This window comes from Vitis vinifera, chromosome 4 (genome assembly GCF_030704535.1).
Source record: "Vitis vinifera cultivar Pinot Noir 40024 chromosome 4, ASM3070453v1".
In the NCBI taxonomy this organism is placed as follows: domain Eukaryota; kingdom Viridiplantae; phylum Streptophyta; class Magnoliopsida; order Vitales; family Vitaceae; genus Vitis; species Vitis vinifera.
Genome location: NC_081808.1, coordinates 7,681,702 through 7,702,910, shown reverse-complemented (window position 1 = coordinate 7,702,910; position 21,209 = coordinate 7,681,702). Strand labels below are relative to the sequence as shown.

Sequence of the window (21,209 nt, the reverse complement as noted above, 5' to 3'; positions counted from 1 at the left end):
AAATTTGTAACTTTACATAGTCTATTAATCAATATGACAAATTGAACATTCTATTTCATTGATCCTTCTGTGGACCCACATTTTTCACAATGCGTTCCCACTCGATTGACGAAACTCGCTTTTGATTAAAGTGAAAAAGTGATTTTTATAAAAAAGTTGGAGTCACCACTATTATTTATTTTTAAAGGAGAAAACAAGTAAGAACAAAACCCTTAAAACTACTCCTGATTTTTTTTTTTTTTTGGAAAAGTTGTTTGCGAAAAAATTGAGTTTGGGTCCGAGGATTAGGTTACCTATCAAGAAAGTACCTTCAAAGTGGTAGCACCCCTGTAAGCCCTAACAAGGTCTCTACTAGCTTAGTTGAGGGAAATATGACAATTAATCAGTTGATTACGAATACCTAGATAAGTTAAGGTGATTTCAAAAACTCTACTAATTCTAACATGCCAAACAAGCATTCAAACCACTATCATAAGGAAAGGATAATACACATACCTAGATCTATAACTTAAATGCTATCATAAAACACCAAAGTTAGTTCAAGTATTATATTACTCAACATGCATTTTATCAAAGGAAACCAAATGAACATCAAGGCACCCAAAGTCAATATCAAACAAGGATATAGTTCTTAATGACATACATATTCATGAAACTTTAAAATGGGAAGATAGAAAGCGTACCTGTGTAGCAAGCGTCAGTGATTCTATAAAAATGAGGTTAATTCACCAATAATAATGATAAGATTAAAGAATAATAAATAACAAAAATAACTAAACCTATATATATACACTTAGCATGTCTCAAGTCAAGGAAAGTTCACAAGTATGATCAAAAGTGATTAAATTATCAAAAGCCAAGGAAATATCATTAAAATGGTAGAATATCAGTTCACAAAATAAACTCCAAATAAATATCAAGAAAGGTTATCTCACCAAAATAAAAATTAGGTAACATCTTTAACATGTCTAGATAAACATATAATAGGCCAAATTAATCGATTATATTCCAATCAATAACAAATTTATTCACAAAAGGGTTACTTCACAGAAAAAAGTCAGCAAATGATTAGAATAGACTCGTACAAAATAAATCTAAAACAAACACCTAGAAGTTAAGTTTTATCAAGAAATTTTTTAGAGAACATCTCCTATATGTCTAGTTTATCATCTAAGTGATCAAATTAATTAACCAGCCCTCATTTAGTACCAGATTTCATGATGATGATAATAGGTCCAGAACAAAGCATCTTTTAAAGGTATTCAACAATTGATTTTTTACAATTAACTTATAGATGTCCTAAAATCATATGAAAATTCAACTATCTTAATGTGTTTATTTTATATTAAAAATAATCTTAGAAGATAACACATTCATAACATATTTAAATATAAATAAAAATATCTTAGCTCTAGAAGAGCACTCATGCAATGGGTACAAGAATAAAAAAATATATATTTTATTTTAGAAATTATTTATTAATATTTTATACATCAAAAATTAAATTTAAGAAGTCTAAATTAAAAAAAAAATATTAAAAAAAATTAAAGAGATTGTTTAGTAATTTAATTTTGTAAAACAAGACTGAGTGTCAAAAACAGAGTGAAAACTGAACCTTCTAAAAAATTGATTTATATCTCCTAATTGGAAAACCCTATTTGACCCAAGAAAGATTCTAAAATCAAGTTCAAGGAGATAGAATGTCATAGAATAGTTAGAAAAATTTAAAATGGTTTCTAAGTTATCAAATTCCAATTTATAGATGCAGAAGTATAGTGCACTATAATGAAAAATTCTAAACTAACTAAAACGAATTAAGATAAATCAAGACAAATTTCAAAATAAAAATTGCATCACCTAGAAGCCAATTTACCAAAAATATAAGAGACACTCAAACTAAAAGAATGGGATCAAACAAAATCAAAGCATGAACTATAACACCAAGGATCGATTAAATTAATGATGAAAAATCATAAATGGACCTAAACTAATTGAACAAATTAAACTAATCTAAAACAAGAATTTAAAAAGAGAACTTACCTTTCACCGTGTAAGAAGGGTTGGTGTTAGAACACTCTTAATCCTTCCAATCTGATGCTTTATATGTTGCATGTTCTAAAAGAAAATCCCGAGATGTCCTCAAAGTGGCAGCTTGTTGTCATATTCTTTGCATGGTATGGTTGCTCTCCAAATTCAAAAAAATGTGTGGAAACCTTTCACAAAATCTAGTAGTGCCATATTCTTAAAGTGGCAGCCTTTTTTTTTTTTTACAAAAAATAGACTGATGTGTAGTAGAGGTTCAAAGTGGCAACCTTATTCTCATCCTAGTAGTGTGTGGTGGATACCTCTCACAAAATTTGGTGGTGCAAAAATCTGTGTGGAGGGGCTTTTTGAGTGGCAATCTGCTATGTAAAATCGACGGATGCAGCCTTGATGGAGATCTCTCAATGGAGCTGATTGTGAGCAAAATGGTGCCATCCTCCAAAGACCATGCAGGATGATGATCAGATTTTCTCCCCATGAACTCACGATCTTGTTAATCATGTGATACATGTATAGTTTTTGTTCTCAAAACTGAGACATGCACACACCCCAAAGTGGAGTTCCAAATTTTGTGTGATAGTAGAATCCCCCCTACAGCTTGAACTGATCTTCCCTCCAAAACTCAAGAATTAATCCTAGTATTCTCAAAATGGATGTTAGAAATCATGTGGGACCCCGCCAGAATTTACATATCAACATTTGAATCAAACCCATTTGCCAACTATTGCAATCAAAGGTGAATACAGTGATGGTGATCGAGGGTTGTACTGTTGACCCACTTCTTAAATTGTTTCAATCTTCATATCTCTGAAGACTTTTCTTTTTATTATCATCTCCGAGTGGTAGTCTCCTCCATTTTTCACCAGTCCATGATTCCCTTCATCCAAGATGCTCCTTCATTCCTTCGTTTGAAACCCCCATTTACGCTACTCCAAATTTCTGCCAAAAATCTTTGTGATCTCTTCAACCTCTCCTTAGAAAATTCTGGTGTTAATCTCCACCCAAAAAATTTTGGTGCTTGTGTTCTCTCCCAAAAATATAATCTAATGATCTTTCTCTTCCAAAATCATGTCTTCAATCTTTAAGAGAAAATCTGGTTCTCAAATTTGATGCGCACTATTATTCAAGGACAAATTGATGACATTCTCTCACCTCCCATGGCTCGTGTTGATGCTTCCTAAAATCCTCAAATGGTTGCCCTCTTCATCGTCTCTCCTATGCATCAATCCTTGTTTTTTAAATGGTGTTCATCCCCACAACAAAATCTGCTCATCCTCTTGAAAGTTCCCAAAATGTCTCTTTAAAAAATCACGCCTATGTTGACCTTCCTCATCCCCTTTCTTCTCAATTCTCACGTCTCGTAATCCCTCAGTCTCTCCGTCCCAATGGAGGCTCATTTCCACTTCCCCACTAATTTGTTTTTTCTTTTTTACCTAAATGAACGAGTAAATAAAATAAAAATAAATAAAAAGGTATTTTTAAAATAGAAATGAAAATATAAATATAATATAATATAATAGTAACAATAATATTAATAATATCAATAAAAAATAATAATCTTAATAATAATAATGACAATAGAAATAATGGTAACAAAAACAATTCTAATTATGATAATTAAAAAAAAAATACAATGACAATAATAATAATAAAAATATACAATGACTATATATATATATATAAGTAGTTATGAAAATGAACAAATAAATAAATAAATAACTAGATATAAGTGCGCAACATGTATTTATAAAGAAACCATGCAAGCTACGTAGGCCATGCAAGCCACGTAGGCCATGCAAGCCACGTAAGTCATACAAATGCCTTAGGGGTGTTGGAGCAAGCCCTAAAGGACTAGGCGCACTTAAATGGGCCAGGTGTGCCTAATAGGCCTAAATAAGTCTAAACAAATTGTCATAAATGTGTATCTAGTATCCAGAATGACTCAAAGAGGTAAGAGATGTGAGTAACAATAGGTTTCCAAGAACTGCTATAAAGTATTGAAAGAGTATTTAATCAAGGTATGTGCCAATGGGACAAAATGGAAGGTCTACACCTTCCTCATACAATTTTATTTTATTTTTTCATTTCTTCAATATCTAACTCTCTTGACTCATCACCATCAACTATCTAAAATTTAGTCTCATCAATGCATGCATAATCTATAGGATCATAGTTATTTTCCTTATAAAACCTAAAAATGAAAAACATGTAATCATTCAAATCTTTCAAAGCAGAAATTCACATTCAAAACAACTAAGAAAGTATTTATACTGATTTTTTAGCCACAAGTTATAATGAATTGGGAAAGTTTGGTTTTGGGCTTTTAATAGCTCAATATAATTAAAATGAGAACCCACTTTTACCATTTCTAATTTTACAATGTTGAACCCAAAATATTTTGGGTTTCATGCACTTTGGGTTGACATGTTTTTTAATGCCTAATATGCCATCTCTTACCTGCTAGGTCAACCTCCACACACACACACACACACACACACACACACACACATATATATATAAACCAAAAAAAAAAACTTAAAACATTTACCTTGTTCACCTTCTCCGGTATACACTGAAATCCAAATAAAAAATTCTCTATTTGCACTTTTCCTTTTCAAAACCTAAATTCGGAAAAACCCTAACCTCCCCAAGTCTCACTTTCTTCCTATTTTCGTCTCTTTCTTTCCTGCTACCTCTCACATCTACAACTAGCATGCTTCATCTCCCTTTTGTTTCCTATGACGAGGACTCCCTTTTGTTTCCTATGACGAGGAGGCCTGCAACCAAGGAGTGGAATAAGGGAAAGGAATTTTAGATCACGATGAAGATGAATCATGGGTAGATCGACGTCGCTTTTTTCTCTGCTCCTCAGTCTATGGGCTTCTCTACAACTCAAACCCACAACCTATTCAATTTCTCCTCCTCTTCACACTAATTAGGTTTTTTCTTGGCCAAAACCCTACTTTATTTTGCGATTTATGCTCAAATTTAAAGCTTCTACAAAACAATGCTCATTGAGTTCTGCAAACTGAGAGTTGATAATCGTATAAGGAACCCTAGTGTTCGTAATTTGATACCCAAATGACTATTGGTCAAGTTATTACATCATGTTTTAGTATTAATGAAAACAACATATCAACAATTTGAAATTTGGTTTCAAATGTGTTGGAACAATGTGTCTTTTTGTTATGTTGCTTCGATATGAGGTAATGAGGTTTGCACTCTTTATGAGTATTTTTGTGTGTTAAACCATGCAGAGTTTCAATGACAAGAACAACCTAATTCAATTTAATTGAATTGTGTCTTGATGTGTTTTACATTTAGGACCATGGTTCTCTCTAGTTTCAGAAATGAGGTTCAATATGAGCTTGCAAGACATATTATGGAAAGTATTTATCCTGCTCTGTGACTTGTGTCTAGTACACCACTTGTGTATGATCTGGAAATTAACATTCTTATGTAGCCTCCTTTCTCCAATAAGGCTTTGACCCATTCTTAGTGTTCTGATAGGGTAATTAACAATATTGTTAGTAGAAGTTGATGGGATAGTTCTTGTTTCTTATGTTGAAACGGACATATGATGAGGGCACTTGTATTTTGAAAAAAGAAATATGATGCCAATTGAACTCTCTTATTGCATATCAAAGACTTCAGATGCTTGATTAAACAAATCTTCATCTTTATTGTTGATTTATGTTTCTAGATACAACTTAATATTATTGATGTGTATTAAAATATCTACACTCTCTTGTATCCTTCTTTGTTGTTTTGCTCATGTCTAACTATCCTTGCCATCTAGGAACATTTGAGATAAGGGCTTTATTGAGTTGAATTCAGTTAGATAGCATAAGATGATAGGAGAAATTGTTTTTCAGAACTTGGGCAAATTAGGAATGTGCCTCTTTTCTTTTATTGGTTATTCTTGCATTCCAAGAACAATTCATGTTGCATCTAACAAAGGAATTTAAGTCATTTACCTTTAAAAAATCAATCCCTATTGGTCCTGGAAAATTTTTTTTTGTACAAAGTCTCTTTTAAACTGTACTATCAGAACATTTAAAACCAATATTTCAAAATGTTGTCAAGAAATTTATCAAGAACTCTAATTTTCCTTAACATCTTAGGAGCCAGAATTAATTTTTTTATTTTCTCAAAGTATTTTATGGGAGTAGAATTGGGTACATTCCTTTTTTTTTCACTCTATTCTTAGTATGATTTCCTAGGCATTCTAACTGTTTAGATGGAACTACAGGCCTTTACATGAATATTATATACACTTAATTAAAATAAAAACAGAAATAAGTTTGTCAAAGTTACGTATTCCTAAATCCTACTAATGCTACCTAATCCATGCTTTCATAAACAAATTATGCTATGGTTGAGCAAGGTGCTACCTAGGATTGATAAACTAACTACCTAAGGTTCACGAATGAACTACCTAAGCTCCATTAAGGTAATACCTAAGGTTTACAAAGGTAGTACCTCAGGTGCATTAGGGTAGTACTTAAGGTTCACTAAGGTAGTACCTTAGGTACATTAAGGTAGTACCTTCACACCATTAAGGTATTACCTAAAGGTTCTATCGACTAACCAATTACAATATAATAATGTCATTATTAGCAATTTGTTTAGGATTATGGAAAGATAAGTTAGCTACAAACTATAATGCTTAAGTGAGATAATTTTAACTAGACTCTTGAAGCAAAACAAACCTTTCACTTGCTCAAACACACTAAGAAAACAACACTAGTTTTTGCAATGCACAATTTTGATAAGATTTTTGTGGTGATATGTGATGTCTTTGTTATTGGATTAGGTGAAATACAAATGTAACAAAGAAGACTCATTGCCTTTGTAAGCAAAGCCGTAGCTACTATCATAGTGAACCTTGGGTACTGCCATAGTGAACCTTAGGTAATCAACCTTAGGTACTACCTTGATCAACCTTAGGTATTACCATAGTTAAACTTGGGTACTACTTGTGTGAAGCTTCAAAACTTCATTTGTGAACATTTGTGAGACTTAGTTACTTCATTTGTGAGCCTAAGGTTCACTAAGGTAGCATCCAAGGTTCACTAAGGTAGCACCCAAGGTTCACTAAGGTAGGACCCAAGGTTCACTAAGGTAGGACCCAATGTTCACTAAGGTAGTACCCAAGGTTCACTATGGTAATACCTAAGGCAGATTTGAGCATGACATTTGTTTTCTATTGGTTTTTCCCTTTCCAACCTCAAGTATTAGATGTTTCAACCTTAGGTACTACCTTAGTGAACCTTGGGTTGGGTATTACATTAGTGAGCCTTAGGTGCTACTTTTGTGAGCCTTGGGTACTACCTTAGTGAGCCTTGGGTACTACCTTAATGAGCCTTAATTACTTCCTTAGTGGACTTTAGGTACTACTTTTATGAATCTCAAGTACTACCTTTGTGAATTTATGTACTATCTTTTTTTTATGTGGTTCAACCTTTAAGTTGCTTGGAAATGAAATACAAAGTTGTTTCTCTTTGAAAAGGAAAGAGAAAAAATGATATCTTTTGCCAATATTTTGGAGGTTGTTCATTCCAAACAATTTAATAGTGCTACACCAACTCAAGGATTCCATGGTGTGTTTTTTATCACTCATAAATTTGAAGGTACCACAATTCACCTATATACTATCCATATTATTTATTGATAAAGTTTTTTTGTCGTTATTAGACTTTATTGTTTGGTTGGCTTCTAGTTAAAGGGATGGAGGTTTATTTGTCTTACCATTTTTTTCTTGGTTGGTTAATGGTTGTCTTACACTACTTGTATACTTTGGTTGGGCCCTTTTTGTTATGCTCTTTTAATAGTGTTTGTTTGTCAAAAAATATTTTAGCATACCATGTTTTTGGATTAAACTGAAAAAGTTTGACTGAAGAATTTTTGCATCATATTGTCTGCATCATATTCCTTCCCACATTTTTTTTTCTTATTTTTTTCTTGGATAAATACGCTATAAAGGATTTTGTATGCTCTATCTCAACTCTTTTTCTCATTGACTTATGATAGTTTTTTTTGTGGGATGAATTTATATTTTTTTTTCTCAATTCTATGTATTTACTTTTGATTTGAATTTATATGTGGTTGTGGTGCAGATATATGATGTAAATTTTGCTATCCGAGGCTTGAAAAAAATCACATAAGGCTTTTGTGGCTGCTAATTTACTCTTGCAAGAGGCACAAGATAGGGACAGTATCACTTCCATTAGTCATTTAGGTCTCATTGGTAGTACAGATTAAGTCGACCCTATATATCTAATGTGCACTTGGAATCAAGAAGAAAAAAAATGAAAAAAGAAGCCAATTGGACCTATACTTGGAATCCATCAAAGGGGTTGTCATTCCTCTTTGTACATGTGTGCAAAAAGTGAAATTGATTTTTGAATTTTATAATGTATTATTTCAATGTCCAACTTGGGCATGACATGTTCCCCAGTTTTCATATGGGTGATAAGGACTTTCTATATTGCTACCATTTATTTGAATTTTTAGTGAAATAGAAAATCAAGCTCTTGGGGAATATTTCTTGTATATAAGAACCCTTAACTGTGTTGGCTTTCCCTAGTTTAAAAACTATTTGAATACATATATATCTAATATTTTATCACTATTTCGAGAAAGTTCCTCTTTGCCCTCATGTTTTCTAATGCACAAAGTGTAGTGATTTTATCTTCTTTGTTTTGGTCATATTTATAGAACTCTTTGTTGCTTCAATTGGAATTTAAATCATTGTTTTCAATAAGACAGAAAGAAGCTAATATGGTTAAAACAAGAAATTTTGCAATAACCTACATGGAGTCTTGGCACACTGAGATTTTGGCTAACTTGAGTTTTCTTTACCAAGGTTAGCAAGGTTTTGGTTTATGTCAATGAAACAAATTATATGGACCATTGCTATTTACTCAAAATCACCAAACTACAAAAACAAAACCCATCATATAATATAGGTACCCATGAATGCATTTTCATTGTAGGTAATTAAGTTTTTATCTCCTTGAGCTCTTCTCATTTGCTTGATATCCAATTGGACCATATAATCTGGATTTTAACTGTTCGGGAAGACCCATTTTTGCTACTATCATCACCTACACCAACTTCTTGTTTAATATAGTGACAAGTATATATATATATATATATATATATATATATTTTCTTGGCAACAATTAATTGGAATGTAAATCTTGAATAACTTAATATAAATTGAAACACAATTTATCAATATTGTTTTTTTTTTTTCTGTTACTACTTGATGAAAGTTTCAATCTAATCTTAAATTAAAAGAGATACAAAAATTGTACAGAAAATTCACACCACCACTAACAGAAAATTTCATGCTCCACTAAAAAGAAATGAAAATTTTTATGGAAAAAAAATTAAATTAAAACGGATGCATCCAAAAATGCCTTCGCTTTGGGTGGTGTCAATCAGCTTGCCGAACATAGGAAGCACACCCTTAACAACACCTGTATGCCCACCTTCAAGGGTGACCCTATTGCTTCCATTAATTGAAAAATGATAATCAACAAAATAATAAACCTGCAAAAACACAAACGCAATAGGAAAAACTAAGGTGCTTTCACATGAAAACTCTAGAAAATTTTACACTAATTAGCTTGAATGAATTCACACATTAACAATAAGTTCTTCCCAAGAAAACCTAAACTTGGAAACTCAAGGAACCAGCCCCAAAAACTTATCACTTCCTACTATGTTCCAAGGAGCTAGAAGTAAATTTAGGGTTTGCTTCTACTTAACATCATGTTCATCTAACAATTCTAATATCAAAATCAAAACATGCAAATCTCATAACCATGATAGCGTAGGATCATCAAGATCAATATTAAGTGTAGAATGAATGGGTAAAACTGCTATAAAAATTCTTATGCAAATTATTTCACCTATTATGAACAAGTGGAAGGGTATACGCTCGTATAGGCAGTAACATAATAAATAAGGAACAACCTACAACTTGGTACTACTTTGCAAAAAGGAAAAAACAGAAACACAAAGAAATGAAAAATATATAAGCAATAGAAATTAAGGAAACCCTCAAAGATGGGAATGTTAACCTAGGTTGCATGCAAAATGAAACAATACCCTAAAGTTCTCACATTTGCTTTAGAAGAAGCAACACCTATAAGTTGTTGATTAGTTGCATTAGTATGGATGTCCTCATACATCTTTGACGCCTAACAACATATGATCAATAATGAATTCACCAATAATTAAAATGAAATTTTATATTAATTAGATCAAAGGCTATCAAATGAGCAACAAAAAAAAAAGTGTCCAAAAATGAAGTCATAGAAAGCTCAACCAGGTCACAAGAACATCATTGCTTGATTAGTGAGGCCATTTCCTTGGCACCATAATGCTTCATGTTGTATGGGATTGATTACTTATGCCTCCTCCAGTTTCAGAATGGAATTTGCAGTATTAGTAATAGTTCCCCACAAAATTGTTATTACAAGTTAGTATACTGTAAATCACAGTCATTGTTTATCACATATATTCAACATAAAACTGAAAAAACAACAACAGTTATCTTAAAAGTATATGAAGAAAATCAAATACCTTCTATCATTTTCTTTGAATCCCTACCATTTTGAAAATGTGATAATTCAAGTAATGTTCCTCCCAATGTTGTTATATATATATATATATATATATATATCTAAAGAAAAAAATATAAAGATATCATTATATCATGAAATTAGAACTTCAAACACCCTAAACAATTAATCATTCAATCTAAATGAGATTTCACTAAAGCAATAAAGAACACAAAAAATATGAGAATGCATGATAGAAAAAATTGGAAAAGTCAGGAAAAATGATAAAAGAATTCCATGCCATGTCATGCATGTAGGGAGAATGAGAACTTAAAGAAAATAAAACCTTTTGGTTGCTGAGATATCCAGGAACAGGGAAATCAAATTTGAAACTTGCATTAGATAATTCAATGGGTAAATAAAAGAAAATACCAAATATGGATGCATGCAATTAAAGAGAATGTGTATCAGAATTTAAAAATAAATTAGAAATATTTGCTTGGTTAGTAAGAAAACAAAGGTAAAACAATAGAGAACTCAGAAACTTGCAAAGGCAAATTCAAAGACAAAATATGTGCTTATTTTCCTACAAGAAAACAATATCATGGATAAATAAAAGACAATATCAAATATTGATTCATATAAATAACGGATAATCTAAATTGAAAACTTAAAAGTTTTTTTTTTTTTTTTTTTTAAAAAAACATTTGTCACTGCATACAATAGCTAATTCAACCATAACCTTTTCATTTATTTTCTTAACAATTTATCAGATGAAAAACACTGCAAAAGTTTAAACTTTTTCTTAACAAATGTTTTTCTTCTCACTTAGCAAATTGAAGCATGAATTTATTAAGTATGCTTGAAGCCTTAAAAGAGTAGCATCCTAAATATCTACTGACATCATAAATTTGGCAAAACCACTATAGCATCCTTCAAAAAATAGTTTTAGGCATCTCATTGCCTCTAGTAACTACATATTGCGAATCATCCATAAAAATCAAGAAAATAAGCAAATCAAATAGCATGGTCCCAGATTCCTATTAAAAATATATGAGAATGAGCACGATGGAAGATCCAAGGCCATATAAACCCATTCACCAAGCTTAAATAACAGTGCATGAATCATTGCATCAGAAAATTAACTAAAAAAATTAGTAATAACCAAAAGTTCTAACAATCCATGGCTTCAATTAAGCATAATCCAAAATAAACAATAAGAATGCAAAAAAGAATAACCATCCACAAAAAAAAAAAAAAAAAAAAAAAAATTATGTTAATTTATTAAGCCCTAATTTTTCAATATTAAATCCAAAATCAGAAATGCCAAATTTCTCCCCCTTTTTCCCTTCCTACCTCATCCATCGAACAACTAGCGACACATCATTAACACACTCCATCTGTCATTATCCAACTACATCCAATTTCATCAACATATAAAAAAAACCAAAAAAATAAAAAAAATAACAACAACAAAACAAAATCACAAAATGAATGATACAAGCATGATCGGAATAGCTATGGAAAAAGATATTCACCTAGTGATGGCGACGAAGAGAGAGACTAAGAATTAGAGCCTTAGAGAGATAACGACAGAGCACCTACAACTCCCCATGTCCTTGAATCTACACCGTGAAGTTGTGAGTTAACAATTTTCTCCATTTCAGTTACATGAATTTTGTGATTATGGAGGGTTTATGGGAAATGAAGAGGTTAGCATCACGGGATTTGGGTTTTCAGGATGAGAGGAAAACGAGGCAAAAGTTAGGGTTTTGAGGGTTTTAGGACTTTGCATTTCTTGAACATCTTCTTCATATTCTAGTATATCCCTTCAAACTATGATACATTAGAGTTATATAAATGTTCATATTCATAAGCTTCTTGAATAGGCTTTTTAAATTTCACAAACTCCTACAAAGAATTTTTCACGCAAAATTTAACATCAAAAGGAACCGATTTACATGGTCTAATATCATCTTTCACTCTAACATGGTGTTGTTTCATTTTATAAATTCCTCTATCTTTCATAAATTCTTTTGCAATACAAACAAATGAAAGCTTTTCTTCTATTTGCATATCTTTCTTCAGAAATATGGTCTCATGCAAGGTTGGTCTTACCTTTAAATGATTGTGAATTTCTAGTTGACTATTGAGCAAATGTTGGTGCCAAGTTTGATTTTTTTTTTCTTTCTAGAAAATTGTAAAAAAAAAATTAAATGATTATGAATTTCTAGTTGACTCTTGAGTAGATGATGGTGTGGAGTTTGATTCTATTTTTTAGAAAATTGTATAATAATAATAATAATAATTTTAATCATCATTCAAAAAATAAGTTATCAATAATCACATTGATACTTATTATAAATTAAAAATAATAATTTAAATTTTTTTTATCATCATTTAAAAAATATCAAAGCTTGCTTCCAACCTTTTTTTGTGTCAAGAAATTATGCAATATCATGAATCAACTATCAACCCATCATCACTTCATTGTGATGTTAAATTATCAAAGTTCAAATTCAAGCTAGCATCAACCAAATAGCCTCCACTTGATTGAAGCTTAATAAACACTACATCATCTAACCTTTTTTCTCCTTTAACACAAGCATAGAAACAAAATTTCAAACTTAAAAATATCCATATGATCTAAACGTTGTTGTTGAAAATTAACTTTTAGTTCCCAAACTAGGCATGTTCATATATATATATTCCTTAAACCCTTGAAAGCTAAAAAGAGATTTATCAACACACATAGTATCATTATTAGTGAGTTTGTAATGCTAATTTGCTTAGGATTAGAAGGAAAGGTTTCAATAAGGGTGAAGCTAAGTTAAATTCCCAGATGAGTAGGGGTGTAGTAAACATGATATCCAAGTTTGAAGCATGTCATGTTGGCTTGAACTAAATTAAGATGCTACTTGAAGAAAAAATAAGGAAGAGTTGTATTAATTGAATCCAATAACTAATAATAACATCAATTTTCCCTATCTTACATTCTTCATTATTAAAATGGCAAATAGTCTTGGGTACGTTTCTAAATCTAAGTCAATTATTTTCTTAAAAATAGTGCCTAGGCTTAGGTTTTAAACATCTCATCCAAATTTAAGATCTATTATAATGTTTTTAAAATTGGTGCTTAGGTTTTAAATATCTCATCCAAATCTAAGCTTGACTCTAATGTTTACAAATCAGTATGAATCATACAAATCAAATAACCAATCTTTACCAAATTTATCATTTTTGGAAGAATCAAGAGCTTCTTTTGATCAAGATACAAAGTTTTGAAATGATGATGGGGCATTCTCGATGAGCTTCAAAATGGCGATGGGTCATCATTAGTCCTTTTCTAGAATCCAGTGGTCGAGCATCATAGTGAAAGAGCTTCAAAATGGTGACGGGGCGTTGTCAGTTGACTTAGTCATCCTCCAAATGTCATTGTTAATGTTGGCGTTGGTCACCTGTTGAGTTATCATCAACACACATGAGCGAAGAAACAATTAAGAACTAGAGAAAAAACTCAAGCAAGAAACTAAGTTTGAGAAAGAGTAAAGCAAGAGGGTGCTAAATTAACATTAGCATGAGATGGTGTTGTTTAGTTCTAAACAACATCAAAACATTATTTTGACTAGAAATATTTCAAAAAATAAATAGCATTGAATTATCCAATTCAAATAGTTCATTGATCCAACCATCAATTCAAGCGGTTTAAGGCTAATGCTTTGTAAAAATAGTTCAAATTAGTAAATTAGATTGAAAAGGTCACTAGTCATTGCTTAGACAAGTTGGATTGACCAATCAAGTCGGGTTTTTAAAACATTGCAATTTAAAAAAAAAAAAAAACCATTTCTGATTCAACTATTTAAACCATTTTTTAGCTAGTCCAATATTTGGTTGGGCTTAGTCCATTTGGAAATTATGGGATAAAAGTTTCTCGACAATGTCGGGCCAATTGAAGTTTGACTCGCTTTAGGCATAAGTTGTTAACGTTAATTCATTTCTACTAGTGAATTTTGAAAATAATCCTCAAATTATGTTCCAAAATTAATAAATAAATATAGAATCCTTCTTTGTATCATCAAATTTATTTTTGGGTTGCCGATATTTTTTTTTTACTCCCACTTCAATTCCAAAATTCTTCCTTTATAACTACAAAACCTTTTAAGGATTAAAAAAAATGCAAAAATAGGGTTCGAAAGGTGTAACATAAATCTTTTTTTTTTTTTTTTTTTCTAGAGTGATTGATTATAATATTAAAAAACAGCTAGTAAGTTTATTAATATCTCATCACTACCATCACTTAACTAGAAGAAATATTATTTTTGTATTTTTTAACTTTTATTATATCAAATTATCTTTAAAAATGTTATGGAGTTTTAGGAAATTCATTGATATAATAATCATCAAATCAAATGATATGCATGTATTTTAAAAACAAACTGTTGGTGAAGAAAAGTGCTAAGACTCATGTTATTTATATAGATATTGTTTGTTACGAGTTTTTTAGCCCACACAACTTTAAAATTTGTTTATTTATTTATAACACTATGGAGGAGCCATCCATTATTTATTTATACCCTAAAGTTCTCGCATTTGCTTTAGAAGAAGCAACACCTATAAGTTGTTGATTAGTTGCATTAGTATGGATGTCCTCATACATCTTTGACGCCTAACAACATATGATCAATAATGAATTCACTAGTAATTAAAATGAAATTTTAAATTAATTAGATCAAAGGCTATCAAATGAGCAACAAAAAAAAAAGTGTCCAAAAATGGAGTCATAGAAAGCTCAACCAGGTCACAAGAACATCATTGCTTGATTAGTGAGGCCATTTCCTTGGCACCATAATGCTTCATGTTGTATGGGATTTATTACTTATGCCTCCTCTAGTTTCAGAATGGAATTTGCAGTATTAGTAATAGTTCCCCACAAAATTGTTATTACAAGTTAGTATACTATAAATCACAATCATTGTTTATCACAGATATTCAACATAAAACTGAAAAGACAACAACAGTTATCATAAAAGTATATGAAGAAAATCAAATACCTTCTATCATTTTCTTTGAATCCCTACCATTTTGAAAATGTGATAATTCAAGTAATGTTCCTCTCAATGTTGTTATATATATATATATATATATATATATATATATCTAAAGAAAAAAATATAAAGATATCATTATATCATGAAATTAGAACTTCAAACACCCTAAACAATTAATCATTCAATCTAAATGAGATTTCACTAAAGCAATAAAGAACACAAAAAATATGAGAATGCATGATAGAAAAAATTGGAAAAGTCAGGAAAAATGATAAAAGAATTCCATGCCATGTCATGCATGTAGGGAGAATGAGAACTTAAAGAAAATAAAACCTTTTGGTTGCTGAGATATCCAGGAACAGGAAAATCAAATTTGAAACTTGCATTAGATAATTCAATGGGTAAATAAAAGAAAATGCCAAATATGGATGCATGCAATTAAAGAGAATGTGTATCAGAATTTAAAAATAAATTAGAAATATTTGCTTGGTTAGTAAGAAAACAAAGGTAAAACAATAGAGAACTCAGAAACTTGCAAAGGCAAATTCAAAGACAAAATATGTGCTTATTTTCCTACAAGAAAACAATATCATGGATAAATAAAAGACAATATCAAATATTGATTCATATAAATAACGGATAATCTAAATTGAAAACTTAAAAGTTTTTTTTTTTAAAAAAAAAAAAAAACATTTGTCATTGCATACAATAGCTAATTCAACCATAACCTTTTCATTTATTTTCTTAACAATTTATCAGATGAAAAACGCTGCAAAAGTTTAAACTTTTTCTTAACAAATGTTTTTCTTCTCACTTAGCAAATTGAAGCATGAATTTATTAAGTATGCTTGAAGCCTTAAAAGAGTAGCATCCTAAATATCTACTGACATCATAAATTTGGCAAAACCACTCTAGCATCCTTCAAAAAATAGTTTTAGGCATCTCATCGCCTCTAGTAACTACATATTGTGAATCATCCATAAAAATCAAGAAAATAAGCAAATCAAATAGCATGGTCCCAGATTCCTATTAAAAATATATGAGAATGAGCACGGTGGAAGATCCAAGGCCATATAAACCCATTCACCAAGCTTAAATAACAGTGCATGAATCATTGTATCAGAAAATTAACTAAAAAAAATTAGTAATAACCAGAAGTTCTAACAATCCATGGCTTCAATTAAGCATAATCCAAAATAAACAATAAGAATGCAAAAAAGAATAACCATCCACACAAAAAAAAAAAAAACATTCTGTTAATTTATTAAGCCCTAATTTTTCAATAATAAATCCAAAATCAGAAATGCCAAATTTCTCCCCCTTTTTCCCTTCCTACCTCATCCATCGAATAACTAGCGACACATCATTAACACACTCCACCTGTCATTATCCAACTACATCCAATTTCATCAACATATAAAAAAAAAACCAAAAAAAAAAATAAATAACAACAACAAAACAAAATCACAAAATGAATGATACAAGCATGATCAGAATAGCTACGGAAAAAGATATTCACCTGTTGATGGCGACGAAGAGAGAGACTAACAACTAGAGCCTTAGAGAGATAACGATGGAGCACCTACAACTCCCCATGTCCCTGAATCTACACCGTGAAGTTGTGAGTTAACAATTTTCTCCATTTCAGTTACATGAATTTTGTGATTCTGGAGGGTTTATGGGAAATGAAGAGGTTAACATCACGGGATTTGGGTTTTCAGGATGAAAGGAAAACGAGGCAAAAGTTAGGGTTTTGAGGGTTCCAAGATGAGAGGAAAACAAGGCAAAGGTTAGGGTTTTTCCAGTTTGTTTTGGGTAACTATGAATAAGAAGAAAACAAACCATTAGGGTTTGGCTTTGAGGTTTCTGGAGAAAATTTTGAGGGGTTAAAGCAAAATGAGAGAAAGAATTTTTGAGAAAGTAAGAAATTTCAGATGGTTCTCGGGTTTGAGTGGTGAGTAAGTGAAGAGAGAGAGAAATGTAATCAAAACATAAGATTTCCTTTTTTTTTTTTTTCTTAAACCTTCCCAACAACGTGAATGCTAACGTGGAGACTGGTGAGGGCAAAATGGGTATAAAAAGCCTACTCAACACAAAGTGCACATAAATTATATTATTTTGCACATAAATGGGGGAATCTTAAATTTGCAATTCTTAGGTTTCGAAAACCCAATTAGTCCTAAAGGGTCGACCTAAAACATAAGTTTTCCTAATGAATTTATACAAGATTATTAAATAATTGATGTTCCAATCTATTCCTCTTATGGTATGTATATGTTTAAACACATTCCAATTCATCTCACATCTAGAAGAGGATGAAGTTTGATTTAATATTTGATTTCCCAACTTTTGCAAATTTGGTGCACTATACTTGTGTAGCTTACACCATTCATCTAGTTATCATTTTCACATTAAAAATAGGAGGAAAAAGGAATTAACAAGTTTAAAAATATAATAATCTATATGTAAAAGCACACAAGTAAATATTAAATAGTAACTAGTGAAAAATAGTAAGCATACTAATTAGTTATCTTTTACCTGATTGAAGTATATCATGTGAAGAACAAGTAAGGTCTCTTCCAAAGCTTTCTAGTTGATCACAGAACAACCTCAATTGATTCATCATTTTATACTTAGCTTTCATAGTTTTCTTATCAATAACATCTATGACATCTCCAATAACTTCTTACTTATTACAAATGTTTTCCTAGCTAGAGTGGAAATGTGGATTCAACCAATAAGTTGTTGCATGAATGTTTTTGTGTAGTTGTCTATCCCAACGTTGTTTTACAATATATGTATAAGGCTTTTATGGTTTTTTGTTTATAGTTAAATATTTTATTGATGCTCACATGAACTTTATACATGCCTTCATACATGTATACCATTGAAGGTCTCCCATCATAATCAACAATACATAGTAAGTGCACAACTAGAGATATGAGTTTCACAACTACAAAACAATCATTCCAAAATTTATTATCTAAAATGATAGAAACTACAATTTTACTTTTATTATCCTTCAAATGTCTAGAGTCCACAAAAAACTAGCTAGTCACTAAAGCTTGCAAATTATGTTCATGATTACGAAGACTTTTTAGTGCAATGAATGTGATAGCAAAGCCAATTGCACCATATCATATAATCTCTATCTATTCTTCTCTTTTTCTGAACCAACTTAACAAAATAACATGATTATACACAAATACGATCACCTTTGATGCACATCTTGCAAATTCAACAACATGGTCCTGCATACTAATATCCTTCAATATTCAAATTAAGACAATGAGATGGACAAGGAGACCAATTGATGTGTTTATACTTTTCAAAAATCATACTTCCTACAACTATATAATTTGTTGCATTATTAGTGACCATATGAACTACATCACTTGGATTGACCCATTCAAATATCTCATCAAATAGATGAAACAAATTAGTTGCATTCTTCATAATATTTAAAGGATCAATGGATTTCATAAATATTATTCCTTAGGGACACTCAACAAGGAAGTTGATGAGTGTTTTTGTATTTTTTTTTTTTTTTTTAATCCATCTAACCATCACTCATTATTATACACCCAACTTTTGTCAAAATTTCATGACAAGAGTTCACAAGTAATTGAACTTCCTTCTTAACGTCCTTTAACAAATTAATCCAAAATTGATGGTAAGTTGGACCCTTACATCCAAGACTAATTGCAAGCATATCATCTAATATTGGTTTGAAATAAAAGAAATACATAGCATTGCGAGGAATGCATGCATCATAAAAGAATCTTCCAATGGTTATATTTACTCTCCAAATATCTTCTTTTCTAGCTAATACACTCGTATTGGAAGGTTGTGCTCCTAAAGTACTTCTTGGTGTAAAATTCTTATCCATTATTGATTGTTTTTTCTACTACTTGTTGTTTTAGGACTTTGCATTTCTTGAACCTCTTCTTCATATTCTAGTATATCCCTTCAAACTATGATACATTAGAGTTATAAATGTTCATATTCATAAGCTTCTTGAACATGCTTTTTAGATTTCACAAACTCCTACAAAGAGTTTTTCACGCAAAATTTAACATCAAAAGGAACCGATTTACATGGTCTAATATCATCTTTCACTCTAACATGGTGTTGTTTTATTTTATAAATTCCTCTATCTTTCATAAATTCTTTTGCAATACAAACAAATGAAAGTTTTTCTTCTATTTGCATATCTTTCTTCAGAAATATGGTCTCATGCAAGATTGGTCTTACCTTTAAATGATTGTGAATTTCTAGTTGACTCTTGAGTAGATGATGGTGTGGAGTTTGATTCTATTTTTTAGAAAATTGTATAATAATAATAATAATAATAATAATAATAATAATAATAATAATAGTTTTAATCATCATTCAAAAAATAAGTTATCAATAATCACATTGATACTTATTATAAATTAAAAATAATAATTTAAAATTTTTTTTTATCATCATTTAAAAAATATCAAAGCTTGCTTCCAACCTTTTTTTGTGTCAAGAAATTATGCAATATCATGAATCAACTATCAACCCATCATCACTTCATTGTGATGTTAAATTATCAAAGTTCAAATTCAAGCTAGCATCAACCAAACAGCCTCCACTTGATTGAAGCTTAATAAACACTACATCATCTAACCTTTTTTTCTCCTTTAACACAAGCATAGAAACAAAATTTCAAACTTAAAAATATCCATATGATCTAAACGTTATTATTGAAAATTAACTTTTAGTTCCCAAACTAGGCATATTCATATATATATATTCCTTAAACCCTTGAAAGCTAAAAAGAGATTTATCAACACACATAGTATCATTATTAATGAGTTTGTAATGCTAATTTGCTTAGGATTAGAAGGAAAGGTTTCAATAAGGGTGAAGCTAAGTTAAATTCCCAGATGAGTAGGGGTGTAGTAAACATGATATCCAAGTTTGAAGCATGTCATGTTGGTTTGAACTAAATTAAGATGTTACTTGAAGAAAAAATAAGGAAGAGTTGTATTAATTGGATCCAATAACTAATAATAACATCAATTTTCCCTATCTTACATTCTTCATTATTAAAATGGCAAATAGTCTTGGGTACGTTTCTAAATCTAAGTCAATTATTTTCTTAAAAATAGTGCCTAGGCTTAGGTTTTAAACATCTCATCCAAATTTAAGATCTATTATAATGTTTTTAAAATTGGTGCTTAGGTTTTAAATATCTCATCCAAATCTAAGCTTGACTCTAATGTTTACAAATCAGTATGAATCATACAAATCAAATAACCAATCTTTACCAAATTTATCATTTTTGGAAGAATCAAGAGCTTCTTTTGATCAAGATACAAAGTTTTGAAATGATGATGGGGCATTCTCGATGAGCTTCAAAATGGCAATGGGTCATCGTTAGTCCTTTTCTAGAATCCAGTGGTCGAGCATCATAGTGAAAGAGCTTCAAAATGGTGATGGGGCGTTTTCAATTGACTTAGTCCTCCTCCAAATGTCATTGTTAATGTTGGCGTTGGTCACCTGTTGAGTT

General features: G+C 30.6%; 2 long non-coding RNA genes across 2 annotated transcripts; one reads left to right on the top strand and one right to left on the bottom strand.

Moving 5' to 3' along the window:
- The first annotated feature begins 4,609 nt into the window (after positions 1-4,609).
- Positions 4,610-8,674, top strand: LOC132253586 (uncharacterized). Its single transcript, XR_009465448.1, has 2 exons — positions 4,610-4,982; positions 8,163-8,674. It is a non-coding gene; the product is annotated as an uncharacterized LOC132253586 (long non-coding RNA).
- Positions 8,675-9,317: 643 nt separating this feature from the next.
- On the bottom strand, positions 9,318-17,648 carry LOC132253585 (uncharacterized). The gene is made up of 2 exons (XR_009465447.1): positions 17,187-17,648; positions 9,318-9,603 (listed from the first exon to the last, which is right to left on the bottom strand). It is a non-coding gene; the product is annotated as an uncharacterized LOC132253585 (long non-coding RNA).
- Positions 17,649-21,209: the final 3,561 nt, after the last annotated feature.